The sequence below is a fragment of the Anolis carolinensis genome, chromosome 2 (assembly GCF_035594765.1).
Source record: "Anolis carolinensis isolate JA03-04 chromosome 2, rAnoCar3.1.pri, whole genome shotgun sequence".
NCBI lineage: Eukaryota > Metazoa > Chordata > Lepidosauria > Squamata > Dactyloidae > Anolis > Anolis carolinensis.
The window spans coordinates 205,955,533-205,970,719 of record NC_085842.1 but is presented as its reverse complement, the minus strand read 5'-3'; positions in this window follow the sequence as shown (position 1 = coordinate 205,970,719).

Sequence of the window (15,187 nt, the reverse complement as noted above, 5' to 3'; positions counted from 1 at the left end):
CAGTTCACTGCCCACATAACAGATTGAAAATAGCAGTGAGTACATAAATAGGTTCCGCTTAAGCGGGGGGGGGGGGGGGGGGGTATTTTAATGGCTCCATAAGGAAATTCCAGAAAAATGCCGGCAATCAAAGAAGGAGGAAGTCTGTGAACAGGGTTCTTCGACATAGAGGATGGAGCGACAGCACCCCCCATTTTCTGTGACTGAAATCGAGCACAACCTCCAGGATGCCAAAGATGGGAAATGCCTATATACCTCTATCTGTCCTGTTATCTGTCCTGTCTGTGTATAATGGCATTGAATGTTTGCCGTATATGTGTTCTGGGATCCATCCTGAGGCCCCTTCGGAGTGAGAAGGGTGGAATATAAATACTGCAAATAAATAAATAAATAAATAAATAAATAAATAAATAAATAAATAAATAAATATATGTGATAATTAAAATGTGTTGAAAGTCCTAAGGATATTGGGATTTGGTTGGAATAAATTTAGTCTATTTGGCTGAAGTGAAAAGTCCTTGAGAGGTTTGTGACATTCTAGTTCATTAGGCACCTTTGGAAACTGCCACTAAGCATCTCTATTTATTTTTAAAAAGAACAATAATTGGAAATAGTCTGTTATGTCAAATATTATTTATTTAATAAAGGTGTGAGGTTAATTTTTTAGGCCGGAGATGGAATTGTGTGTACAGTACAGCATTGGTAAGGATGGAATGTTAGGAGCTGCAGTACAGCAACATCTGGAAGACATAGCTTCCCTTTACTTGACATACCCAATCTTAAAGCTCTGTATTACCAGAAAGCTTTGAAAAATTAGGGGAAGAAGTGAGGAGATACAGTGACAAGGAGTTCCATACACTTGGCAAGATTTTTTTTGGGAAAAAATGAAATGACCTACAAGGCTGAAATTGAATAAAGCAGTGGTTTTTTTGTGTGTGTCAGGAGCGACTTGAGAAACTGCAAGTTGCTTCTGGTGTGAGAGCATTGGTCATCTGCAAAGATGCTGCCCAGGGGATGCCCGGATGTTTTTGATGTTTTTACCATCCTTGTGAGAGGCTTCTCTCATGTGCCCACTGATAGACGGAGCTCGTCTGCGCTCTCCCTGGGTTGGATTTGAACCAGCAACCTTCCAAAAGAATGTGGTTTGCCCACACCTTTCCTATGGAAATAGTCTCCATAGCAAACAGTTTCTCTGAATGTTTATAATTTAAAGTTTATATCCATGAATGTTGATGTTTACGAATTGTGTTTCTGCATAAGTGTGCATATTCAAAGATCCATGGATCTAAACAAATAACTTGTTTGAGCTACCCTTTGTAGTTCCTTGTGATTCACTAGAACAAACCACACTGTAAATCTACTGCCATTGCTGTAGCAAAAGGATGGGCAGGGAGGGAAGTGGAGATAGACTTGATTCACATAATAGATAGCTCAGCTGAGTTGTGGATAGTTTGTTTGTTTGTTTTGAGAACAAGAATAATAGAATTGTAGTTTTCAAAGAACTAGTTCTCAACTACAAAGAATGGAGCTGAAAGATGAGTATGCATATATTGGTTGCTTCTTTGCTAGACCCCAAATGCAATACATAAGCACAGCCTTTTCATAATTACATAGAAGTGGAATTAAATCCAAAGTTCCACAAATCTAAATGGAAGTTGATGAACCACCTTTTAATTATCCCACTAAATAGCTGGTCTTGATTATTCTTGATTATTCAGTCATTTTATGTTCCTGCAATGGGCATGTGTAGTACACAATACAATTGGCTGTAATCCTTTTTAATGGGTGCATGCCCACTGTAGAATTAATGCAGTTTGATGCTCCTTTAACTGACATGGCTCAATGCTAGGGAAACCTAGGAGTTGTAGTTTGCTGAAACACCAGCATACTTTGGCAGAGAAGGCTAAAGACCTTGTAAACCTACAACTTCTATGACTCCATAGCATTGAGCCATGGCAGCTAAAGTGGTGCCAAACTGCATTAATTCTACAATGTAGATACATCTCTGGTGAACTAGTATTTCATGGTAAAAATTGAAAATAAATAGAAAAAACCCTGTAATTAGAAATGGAAAGATGCTAGCACTGGACAGTGTATTTGTGATGATGATGTGTTTCTATTTCCATGATTCACAAAGAACCCTGATGACCAACAGAACATACTGGAGGGGTTTTGGGGGGACTGACCCACCTGTGCGGGAGTTGTCGTTCACCCTGAATTCAGAGAGCATTCTGAACCCCACCAATGAACAATCTGGACCAAACGTGGCACATAGAGACCTGGTGACCAATAAAACATACTGGAGGGGTTTGGGGGCAGGAGCTGACCTTGGAACCCGGGACTTATAATTCACTCTGCATCCAGAGAGCACTGAACTCATCTGACAACAAATCTCAGCACACAAACCCAACATGGCCAACTTTAAATACTGGCATGGTTTGGAGTGATTGACCCACCTTTTTTGGAAATTGTAGTTCACCCACATCCTTATGCATTTTCTAATGGGAGCATTCATAAAAAAACAAAAGCAAAGACTGAGTTCTTCTAAGAAATAGCGTAACAAATTACCATACTGATATTACCTAACATCCAAAACCAAACAATGCCTTTTAAAAATAACCCGGGCACCACTGGATCCCCAAGCTAGTTTAATAATAAATAGCACTACTATAGAGTCAGTATAGTAGTTTGGTGACAACTCTGGAGACCATGATTCAAATTCCTTGGGCAACCCATATTCTTTCAGCCTCAGAGGAAGGGAATGGCAGGCCATCTCTAAATAACCTTACCAAGACAAAAGCCTGTGATAGCTCTGTCTTAGGGCTGTCATAGGCCAGACGTGACTTGAAGGCACACAGCAATAATAGAGTGCTCCCTGTTTTGATATCATATATTGAAAATACAGTCAATTCAGGCTTGCATTATGCAAGGTGAGACTTTTTCCTCGGACTTCTATTATTCTCTTTAAAAATATTTAGTGTTAGCAAGATGGCTAAGTTAGAATATATAAAGTAGCTCTTGTGATTACACTATGTAACAATTTTTTTCAAAAAAAATTATGTTCCTGTTTGAAAGTGTTATTTTCTGTTTAATTTTGTGTTATTTACTTTGAAAGTTGTTGTTATAGTCCAGTAACTTTGTTTTTGTGTCTGCCACAAACTGTGTTGAATTGGTTAAGACTCTATGAGATATTCATTGAAAATCTATGGCAAAATGTGCTACAGGATATGCCGGAAAAAAATTTTTTTTTGAAATTTATTAAACATTTTTCCATGTTTTTCATGATAGAACCAATTAGGAAAAAAGCATTTATAACCGAGGAACAAAAGTCATATTACATAGTGTCATGAAAGAGAAAATCAACTTTCAGAGATGAAGTTTAAATAACCAATTTATTTAAGTTAGTGTAAGACAGAAACATCTGCAGCTGTCTGCTAAAGAAAGGAGAAGAAACCCCATTAATTTACTAGCTAAACTATGTGAGATGTCCAGGTAGCAATTTATGTTTCACCTTTCATGTCTGTGGCATGGATCATCCTTGGCATTTCAGAGCAGGAGACAGAGGGCAAATTCATACAGGGTGAATGTAATGCTAACTGTGCCTGGAAGCCTACAGTTGTTCCCACAATTTAAACCTTTATTCAAGTGATGGATACCCACCCACATACAAAGTAATCTCTATTCCACACATTTCTGTTATTGGAAGCACTTTTTCTTTTATGAGAGAAAGGTGTCAAGTTAATTTTGAGGTGCTTTGACTGCATTGCTGCTTTTGATCCCCTTTCATACTAGGTGCAGTTTGGTTTCATTACCAAAGCCTTGACTTCTTTCATTTTAAACCATATTTTCTGACCATCTTTTTGTTGCAGGTTGTGGATGATATCTGTGCTACTGCAATAGATCCATCCTCAAAGCTATGGGTGTTTATGGCATTAATTCCTACTTATCATGATATTTTATATACACATCTATAAATGGAAAAATCCCTGACCAAAATGCACCAAAAAAACCTGAGTAGAGTTAGTTATGGATCAATTCACATTAGCGGTTTGAATCCAGGGAGCGGGGTGGAGACATGACAGAAGCCTCCCACAGGATGGTAAAACATCAGGGTTTCCGCTGGGCAACGTCCTTGCAGATGGCCAATTCTCTCACACCAGAAGTGACTAGCAGTTTCTCAAGTCGCTCCTGACACAAAAAGAAAATCAGGAAATACTCTGTACTCCCTGACATTTTGGGTACTTAAAGTGGAGCAGTTGTGGTGGCCATTTTTGATAGGCGCTTGCTGTCCAACCCTTGTGAGGCTTGGTAGTAGCTATTCCTCTTCAATTCAAGCACTTATAGCAGCAGGGAGCACAGAGATTAAGGCCATATTAAAATATCTGCCCTTATGAGGTGAGGTTTATGCAGTAAGTTCCTATTCAAAATGGCCAGGACCACTACACTCTGCCTCAAGCACCCAAAACTGCAGGTGTGCCATATTCTCCCTCCTCCCGCTCTAGAAAACATTGCTGCTGAATGACACTTGGGCCAAAGTAGAAGAAAAGAAAAGGAGTGCTATTTTTCTTTCTCTGGCTTGGTCTATAATAATATACTTTATATTCTGCTCTATCTCCCCGAGGGGACTCAGAGTGGATTACAGATACATATATGGCAAACATTCAATGCCATTATACAATTGACAAAGACAGAACAATACATAAATAGAAGCAAGGCTTCCCTCTTTTTCATCTCTGGCATCTGGAGGCTGTGCTCGACTCGGCCAATACGGGTGCTTTTGTTTCTTTTTTCCATGTTGAGGAGCCTGTTGTCCATGGACGTCTTCCTGATTGGATTTGCTGGCATGTTGGGCTTGGGCTGCGGCGCAGGCTGGAGAGCAGCTGCAATGAATCACTGCAATGAATCACTCTGACCAGGAGGTCATGAGTTCGAGGCCCGCTCGGAGCCTATGTTTGTCTGTCTTTGTTCTATGTTAAAAGGCATTGAATGTTTGCCTATATGTATAATGTGATCCGCCCTGAGTCCCCTTCGGGTTGAGAAGGGCGGAATATAAATGCTGTAAATAAATAAATAAATAAATGTTTTTCAGGGTGCCTTTTACCTCCCTGCCAAAGTGGTTCCTATTTATCTACTCACGTTGTTGTTTTCGAACTGTTAGGTAAGCAGAAGCTGGGGCTGACGGCGTTAGCTCACCCTGACATGTGGCTTGAACTGCCGACCTACCGGTCAGCAAGATCTTCTGTAGTTGGCAGTTTAATCCGCTGTGCTAGCAGCAAACCCCCCTTCCCAAAGGGACATAATAGAGTGGGAACACTTCTCATCTCTGCCTCCTGCCACTGACCTTGTGCTGGGTCTGTAATAGAGGCAGGTTGCTTTTCTTGCTATTCTCCCCTCCCCTTTTTTCTGGCTGCATTCTCATTCTTTTCCCCCATTTATATTCTATCCCCTCTCTGTATTTCACAGATGTAGACATTATGAGATCACAGCAAAAGTCCAAATTTTGGCCCCCAGCCTGCCCTTGACTTGTACACATGAAGTCGACTTATACAACAATATATATGGCAAGTCTTTGGCTAATACAAATTGCATGTGCCCCTACCACAGAATCACCATTTAAATGAAAAACCTGCATAATCAAAATGAAGCTTTAAAAAAGGCCACCTTTGTTTTGATTTTTCACCCTCTTATCGCTTTAATTTCTTTCCCTCCATGGCTTATTTCCTCATGTAGTTAGGTCATCCTGAAACATAATGGGACCCAATAATTTTCTTTCATATACTATGTCCAGAAATTATTCACAGTATATAACCATGAACACAAGATTTTGGGGTCTCAGGAGAGTGTGTGTAGTCTCTTTCATCCAAGTGACCTCTCATGAATCCAGGAGAGTGTAGGTTTATGAGATGAGTTTGCATACATGTGAGTGTGTGTGTTTTAGAAAGAGGTACATTTGCTTCTAAAGAAAAAGTTTTGCTTAATCTATGGGCATAATCTCTATTTGTTTGCAGTGTAGGAAGGGGGCAGATAGTAGGGCAAGGTGCTGTGCTTTGGAGCTTATTACAGGATACTTTGTTTTTGTGTTTCTCACATGGAAGAGTGGATGCCTTGATGTTTGTGCTGAGAGGAGCAACATAGAAGGGCAACACTGACTATGTGAGTGCCCTATCTGGGCATCACATTTTAAACTCCTGATAATTCTTGCAGAGGCCTGAAAGGAAGCATCTTACTGTGTGTGTGTGCCGTCTCTTTCTGAAGTTCTTTAGCTGTGTATTTCTGCCTGGCAGGAGGTTGAACTTGTGATCCCTTCTGCGTCTATTTCCCTACTTGCTTCACTAGTTACCTGGAGATAAAGTGTTTTCCCGCCCCATGGTAATCTTCCGTGAGAGCCATCCTTATAGGGAGGGGTTGAGGTGTCTAGTTGGTTTCTAGAAGGCAGAATAGGGAGGTGAGCAACAGTGCCTATGGATGTGCATTGCCTTTAGTGCTATGGCAGGAAAAAGAGTGTGAGTTTTTTTTTTCAGGAGGTATCTCACCACATGACAGGAAATAATAATAATAATAACAACAACAACAACAACAACAATGACAACAACGACAACAACGACAACAACAACAACAACAACAAAACATTGCATGGAAACTTCCTTGACAAAATTGAAGGAAAAACTGACAAGGAGAAGACCTGGCTATGGCTCACAAATGGGACCCTGAAGAAGGAGACAGAAGGCCTGATCCTTGCAGCCCAGGAGCAAGTCATCAGAACAAATGCAATTAAGGCCAAGATCGAAAAATCAGCTGATGACCCAAAACGCAGACTGTGCAAGGAAACCAACGAAACCATTGATCATATCCTCAGCTGCTGTAAGAAAATCGCACAGACAGACTACAAACAGAGGCACAACTATGTGGCCCAAATGATTCATTGGAACTTATGCCTCAAGTACCACCTGCCAGCAGCAAAGAACTGGTGGGATCACAAACCTGCAAAAGTATTGGAAAATGAGCACGCAAAAATACTGTGGGACTTCCGAATCCAGACTGACAAAGTTCTGGAACACAACACACCAGACATCACAGTTGTGGAAAAGAAAAAGGCTTGGGTCATTGATGTTGCCATCCCAGGTGACAGTCGCATTGACGAAAAACAACAGGAAAAACTCAACTGCTATCAGGACCTCAAGATTGAACTTCAAAGACTCTGGCAGAAACCAGTGCAGGTGGTCCCGGTGGTGATGGGCACATTGGGTGCCGTGCCAAAAGATCTCAGCCGGCATTTGGAAACAATAGACATTGACAAAATTACGATCTGCCAACTGCAAAAGGCCACCCTGCTGGGATCTGCACGCATCATCCAAAAATACATCACACAGTCCTAGACACTTGGGAAGTGTTCGACTTGTGATTTTGTGAAACGAAATCCAGCATATCTATCTTGTTTGCTGTGTCATACAATAATAATAATAATAAACTTTATTTATATTCTGCCCTGTCTTCCTGGAGGGACTCAGGGTGGATTTCAAAAATAAAAAGCAAACATTCAGTGCCTGAACACAACACACCCATAATAACAAAACTTGACAACCTATCATATAAAAACAAATTATGACTTAACAACTAAAATTAAATTAAAAATGCAACCTGTTATATTGGACAAAAAGCAAAACATCAAAACATCAAACAGAAGCCTTCCCAGTTCCTTGGGGGCAAATAGATTGATCAAGATGTCTACTGAGCTGATGGGGCAAACAGGGCATGGATACTGATGGTAGCTATTAATCCGAGGAACAATGGTAGTATTATAATCTATACCTCCTCCTCCTTGTAAGCCAGTGAGCAAAGGTGTGTCTTCAACTGTTTCTTGAAGATGGGGAGGGAAGGGGCCATCTTTAATTTCGTAGGAAGGGAGTTCCAGAGGTGGGAGGCCGCCATGGAGAAGGCCCTTTCTCTTGTTCCCATCAACCGTGCTTGGGACAGGGATGAGACTGAGAACAGGCCTCCTCCAATGACCACAGTGTCTGAGTTAATCTATAGTGGGGGATCCGGATCATCAAATAGTCTGGACCCAAGCCATTTAGGACTTTAAAGGTAAGAACCAGAACTTTGTATTTAGCCCAGAAGCAGACCAGCAGCCAGCAGAGCTGCAGCAGCATGGAAGTGGTTCTCTCCCTGAACAGCGCTCCAGTTAGTACCCTGGCTGCTGATCTCTAGACCATTTGAAGCTTCTGAACTATCTTCAAAGGCAGCCCCATGTAGAAAGCATTGCAAAAGTCCAAATGAGATGTGACTGAGGCATGAACTCCCATGGCCAGCTGGCGCGCAAGGGAAAACCCATATCTTTTTATTTCTCAGGGTGGAGGAATCTCTAGACAGTGATATAGGAGGCAACATAGAGTAGAAATGAGGGGAAGGAAAAGACAATTTTAGTAAGTGGCACATCCACAGGACCATTACACAGGATTATTCATGCTCCTAACTACTCCTGTTTTGAAAGATAGAAACAACTAAATGAGCACATGAAAGACTGGCAGCTATATATTGTTGGAACAAAGGGAAATTTCTGAGAAAGAACATGAGTAGGTACATCATTATAATATGAGACATTTTTTAAAAATTGTGCATGCATTTTGACTATGAGAAATATGTGTCTCTGTGTGTGGAGTCACACTGGGAAACAGAAGATCACCACTGGGGAAAAACTCATTATTTGCATCTCTGGAGATTACAGAAAAGGCTGGGGAGAACAAGATGCCGCTAACTCAGTGGAGAGCAAACCCTTCTTGGGACATCTGAGATTGCTCACTAGATGAATTTGTCATACGCGTCTACTAATGACCTAGTGAAGTTAAAAATATGAATAGGAATATTCTCCAGTGGATTTTACTTCTTAGGAAGAAAATATCTCTTGTGGATTTGAGGAAAATGCTTTGCATGTGACTTGCTAGATCTTAAAAAATAGCTTGAGGGGTTTCTGGGTACAGATTCTGAAGGGACAGAAAAGGAGATGTTGTGTTTGCTTACAACATAACTGTTACATGATTCATGGTGTAGTCAATACGCTATCCATTAATCCCTCTTCGTTAAACAGCATGATACAGTGTTCCCTCACTACTTCGCAGTTCACTTTTCACAGATTTGCTGTTTTGCTGTTTTTCAATAAACTCTAAAAGAATATTATAAATCATAAAAATTGCAATTTACAGCCTGAGGAAGGGAGGAAGGAGAAGCCAAAGGTCAAGAAAAGGAGCCCAAGTGGCAACGGGAGGAGAAAGAGGTGAATTATCAACACACCATTGGTTGATAAAGACTTAACATAGCGTATAACTAAAATAATGTATAAAAATTAAAATAAATATAGTGTCCCTACTTCGTGGATTTTCAGTTATTGCGGGTGGTCCTGGAACCTAACCCCCACGATAAGTGAGGGAACACTGTACACCAAATCAGGTAGGATCAGCAAACTGGGAACATTTGCATTAAAAAGAAAAGCCTTTATAACTCTTTGCCTGCCAATAATGGATAGAATAGTGATATAATTGCAGAACCTAAGAGGGAATCCTTTTCAGATTACAGCTGATTATGTTGACTGAGAGATTCTAAAGAATAATCATAACTTTTTCAAGCACTGTATTGTTCTGCATCATTTCCATTATTACCACAAACCTATGCTGATAAGACATGGAAGTAGGATATAGAGAAACTGGAATGTAACATAAGGATCTGATGACAGTGCTGTATGTATGCTTTGTAGAAGGTACGGGAGGATAGAGGTGTACCTGATGTGTGAGAAAACACAAGCAAATATTTTGAGATATATCTGTAGCTCAGTGATTCTCAACCTGTGGGTCCCCAGATGTTTTGGCCTTCAACTCTCAGAAATCCTAACAGCTGGTAAACTGGTTGGGATTTCTGGGAGTTGTGGGCCAAAACATCTGGGACCCACAGGTTAAGAACCACAGCTGTAGCTGGAAAAATGCAAACATCAAGAGAAGAGTCCATGGCCAAAGTTGCTGTGTATAAATCAGTACACTTATCCCAGAGTAAAGTGAGAGGCACATGGTGTATATGTGAGAACTTAATCAAGAAACAACAGATTTTTCAAGATAATGCAAGAGCATCTCATGGCTGGTTATTAATTAAAAATTAGAGACTTGCAGATAAATCAGAAAGAAAGAAAGTGAGTGGGATGGAAGAAAATAAGTATTTTAGTCCATGTCTTTCTGTCTGTCTATCTGTCTTACTGCATGTGATGAAGTCCTCAGTTAGATTTTGGTAAAGGTTCTGATTTAGAATTAGGTTTTTCTTATTAATGTTAAAAGCCAGGTAGTGTAAGATGGCACCAGGTTTATAGTCCTCTTCATCAGAGTATACAGAAACATACAGAGGATAGCTTATAAGAAGACATAACTGACTGGAGTAGAGGAGCTTCAGGACCGAATTCTGTTCACTTTCTAGAACTAAACATAATACAGGAAAATATTGTTTGTTCTGGTGGCTGCCCATACATTGCATTCAGCACACCAGAGATATAGATATGATGGTATAAAGCTATCTCCATATTATTTCAAGCCAATAGTTCCACATTCAGTATGGATCATGTGGTACAAAATAGAGGATGGAGGAATTCATAGTATGTCACATTATTTCTCTCTTATGTTTTAAACAGGTAGAGTACATTTTCATGAGAGACTTTAAAATAGAGTTTCCAGAATTGTTTGCTGCCTTTCAGTTTTGAAAATACTGATACCTAGAACAGGGCCATGGGAACAGGGCAACCTTGATAAAATCTTTACAGTAGGAATAGAAAACAACTGGCAAACTGATATTCCTGCCTCTTGCAGACATCCAAAAATATGTTTAAGCTACTGCCTGAATTCTCATCATTAGATTATGGTTTCATAGTGGGATAATAGTTCTATACCAGTGGTTCCCAACCTTTTTTTTTTTTTTTTTTGATCAGGGGGCACTTGACCAGGGACCATTTTGACCAGGGACCACTCTCCAATATTAGTCCCAAAAGGGTTAAAAATCAGTTTTTGGTGAACTTTAGATTCAGTTTGGTTATTTAGGGTACTGATTCAGAAAACTTTATTGGATAGACCACATCAGCTCTAGTTTCTGATACAGAGCATATGCCATCCAGTAGTCGTCATCTGCTCACCCACAGAAAACCGTATTTAATAATCTAGAGCTGATGTGGTCTCTCCAGTGCAATCTTCTGAACCAACACTCCAAATAACCGCAGGAACAGGCCTAAAAATGAAGACAACAAGGCACCCCCACTTCCAGGCACCACATGGAACGGCTCCGCTTAAGGGGAGGGAGGAGGAGGAGAGGCAGCAATCAGCAGGCTTGTTGTCGTGCCTTTCGTAGGTACTGTCCCATCCCGACATCTCAGTTGCCTCGGCACTATAAGAGGATTTCATGAGACTAGTCGTCCTCGTTGCAACGGTGTAGTAACAGTGAGGTTGCGGACTATATTTTAGTTATTGGGGACCACTGTTCTATACTCATGTACAGTAGAGTCTCACTTATCCAACACTCCCTTATCCAATGTTCTGGATTATCCAACACATTTTTGTAGTCAATGTTTTCAATACATCATGATATTTTGATGCTAAATTCGTAAATACAGTAATTACTACATAGCATTACATACTTTTTCTGTCAAATTTGTTGTATAACATGATGTTTTGGTGCTCAATTTGTAAAATCATAACCTAATTTGATGTTTAATAGGCTTCTCCTTAATCTCTCCTTATTATCCAACATATTCGCTTATCCAATGTTCTGCCAGCCCATTTACATTGGATAAGTGAGACTCTACTGTATTTGTGCACACGCATACTTCCCCTCCTTTGCAACACGCAACCAACAAGCTAATAAAACAAAATCCCATTTCCTTGAGTTATCTTTTTTTTTTTTGATCTGTTAATGAGTCGGCTTTGAGAAGCCAAGCAACTACTTTAGAAATTCAATTCAAGCTTTGACAATATTGGAACAGACAAACATTTGAAGATATAGAGAGGAAAGAAAAACAACATCTAGCACACAAGCATTCCCTTGAAGCAACACTCCATAATAAATAACTAAATACTGCTTGAATAATCCAATAAGTAAATACTGCCAGTAAAATGTAAGCAGATTTACTATAGACCCTGTCATTGACAGAATTAAAGGATATGATTCTATAGAAAGAAATCAATAAGTGTCAGAATCTTAAGAAGAAGAAGAAAAGAAACTTGGTAAAGCTTGAAACTGTTTAATTATTTTGATGGGAGTGAGAGAGGAGCCCTTCTGCCAGTACCTGCAACATCAGCAGTATTCTCTTTTAAGTGTGACAGCCACTGTCAAGATGACAGTGGGGGAGGGGGAACACATGTTATATTCCAATGAGAAACCATGAGAAAATGTCTTGTAAGGGAAGAAAAAGAATGCTGCTCTCCTTGGATGCAGGAGGATCTGAACATTGGTGACTGTGTTACAGGTTTCCTGATCTGAACCTGAAGACCTCTGTAAACCACACACTTGGAAGTTGGATGTACTTACTATTCATCTGTCAGTCAACTATCTGTCACACACTAGAAACCCTTTCTACATTAACTTGCCTGATAGGAAACACTTGCACAGTTGCCTCTTTATCTCCTCAGCATGGTACTAAATCAGTGCTATGAAGAGACAATTTTCATGGGTGGCAGGAGGGACGACGCTTTAAAAAGCAGAGAGCTTTGAGTACTGGTCACTATAAAAGAGGTTTCAGTGAAAAAGGCTTTCATGAAAAAAAAAGTCCAAATAAAGCACTTGGATCAAAAAGTGTGTTGTGAAGCTTCCAAAAAAGCAAATCAATTTAAAATACAACATGCACAACAGTTGAGTAAACAACAGTGCTTGTGAAGTAAATGCCTATTATGCATCTCATCCTACTAAATTAAGGCTAAGTACTTAGCATACATTTAGTTATTATTATTATTATTATTATTATTATTATTATTATTATTATTTCTTACCGGCCTTTCCCTGTGACTCAAGGCTCAAGGCGGGTTACAAAACAATTTAAAAACACGAACATAGCAAAAATTTAACATATTTCTATAAAAGATCCACTAAAGCCTTCTGAAATCAATGGGACCTAAGTTCATCGAAGAAAACCCAAAAAGGGGCATCTCTCTGCTATAGTGCTGCTTTTGGCCTTTTTTAATATCTGGATATGAAAATGGTAGCAATAGAAGTGAGGGGCAACTGGCCTCCCGAGATCACATTGATGTTTTTATCTCTCCCTCGACTTATCCATGAGCCAGATCAAAATCCATAATTTTGACCTCCATACCTGCAATTGACTTATACATCAGGTTAACTTGTACATGAGCATACATGGTTGACATTGTCATGACAAAACTGTTAAAAATAATTTGTCTAAAAGTTATATGTGGAAATAAATATATTGAAGCTCCTTTCATAGCAAATTTTCTTTTCAGGAATGCTTTTAAAGAATAAAGTTTTAAAGACTGAGTTTGAGGGAACTGTGTTTTATGTTGTTTAATATATTTTAAATGGTTTTATTGGATTTAACGATGTATTTTTGATAGTCATATATTTGATTCTGTTTTAATGTTTATATGCTTGAGTTTTTAATTTATTCATTGTTCTTATTTTTAGTATCAGCCACTTTGAGTCTTCTTTAGGAGAGAAAAAGCAGGATATTAAATACTACTACGTATGACTGGCTTCACAACTGTTGCACTTCATATGTTGTTGCACTTATTTATATGTATTTATTGTGTCAGAAGCGAATTGAGAATACAGTTATAATGTATAAAAACCACAAACAAAGTTAAAAACTTGGCATTATGCTAAATTAGCTTTGACCAGAAGCTGACCACTTTGGGTGCCTCTGGTGTTACTATAAAAAAGTCCTCCATTGTGCATGTGGCAGGGCTCAGGCTGCATTATAGTAAGTGGTCTGTGGTTTGCTCTTCTTCACACTTGCATGTCGCAGACTCCACTTTGTAGCCCCATTTCTTAAGGTTAGCTCTTCATCTTGTGATGCCAGACTATAGTCTGTTCAGCTCCTTCTAAGTTGTTCAGTCTTCTGTGTGTCCAGGAAGGAGTTTCTCATCTGGTATCAGCCACTGATTGAGGTTCTAGGTTTTAACTTGTCACTTTTGGACTCTTGCTTGCTGAGGTGTTCCTGCAAGTGTCTCTGTAGATCTTAGGAAGCTATTTCTTGATTTAATCCATTGGCTTGGTGGCTTATATCCGAACAGAGGATGGGCCAGAGATGTCAATGCCTTGGTCCTTTCATTACAGGCTGCTACTTTCCGATGGGTGTCAGGTGGTGCAATACTGGCTAAACAGTATAATTTCTCCAGTGGTGTGGGGTATAGATAATGCGACATGTCTTAAGAGCCATAGCCACTGTTTTAACATGGTGAGATGAATTCCAAACTGGGCATACATATTCAGCAGCAGAGTAGCAAAGTGCAAGGGCAGATGTCTTCACTGAGTCTGATTGTGATCCCCAGGTTGTGCCAGTCAGCTTTCATATGATGTTATTTCTAGCACCCACTTTTTGCCTGATATTCAAGCAGTGTTTCTTATTAGTCAGAGTACGGTCTAGAGTAACTCCCAGGTATTTTGGTGTGCTGCAATGCTCCAGTGGGATTCCTTCCCAGTTAATCCTCAGAGCTCGAGATGCTTATTTATTTATTTATTTATTTATTTATTTATATAATGGCATATAATATGGATCTTTGTATACATGTTTAAGATAAATATATGGTTATATATAATAGAGTTTATAATAGGGTTTTTGTTATTGTTTTGGATATATATATATATATATATATATATATATATAGGTGTATAGGTGGCAAAGTGCGTTAAAGCACTGAGCTGCAGACCGAAAGGTCCCAGGTTCAAGCCCCGGGAGCTGCGGGAGCGGCTGCTGTTAGCTCCAGTTCCTGCCAACCTAGCAGTTCGAAAACATGCCAATGTGAGTAGATCAATAGGTACCGCTCTGGCGGGAAGGTAACAGCGCTCCATGCAGTCATGCCGGCCACATGACCTTGGAGGTGTCTATGGACAACGCTGGCTCTTCAGCTTAGAAATGGAGATGTGCACCACACCCCAGAGTCAGACATGACTGGACTTAACGTCAGGGGAAGCCTTTACCTTTACCTATGTGTATGTA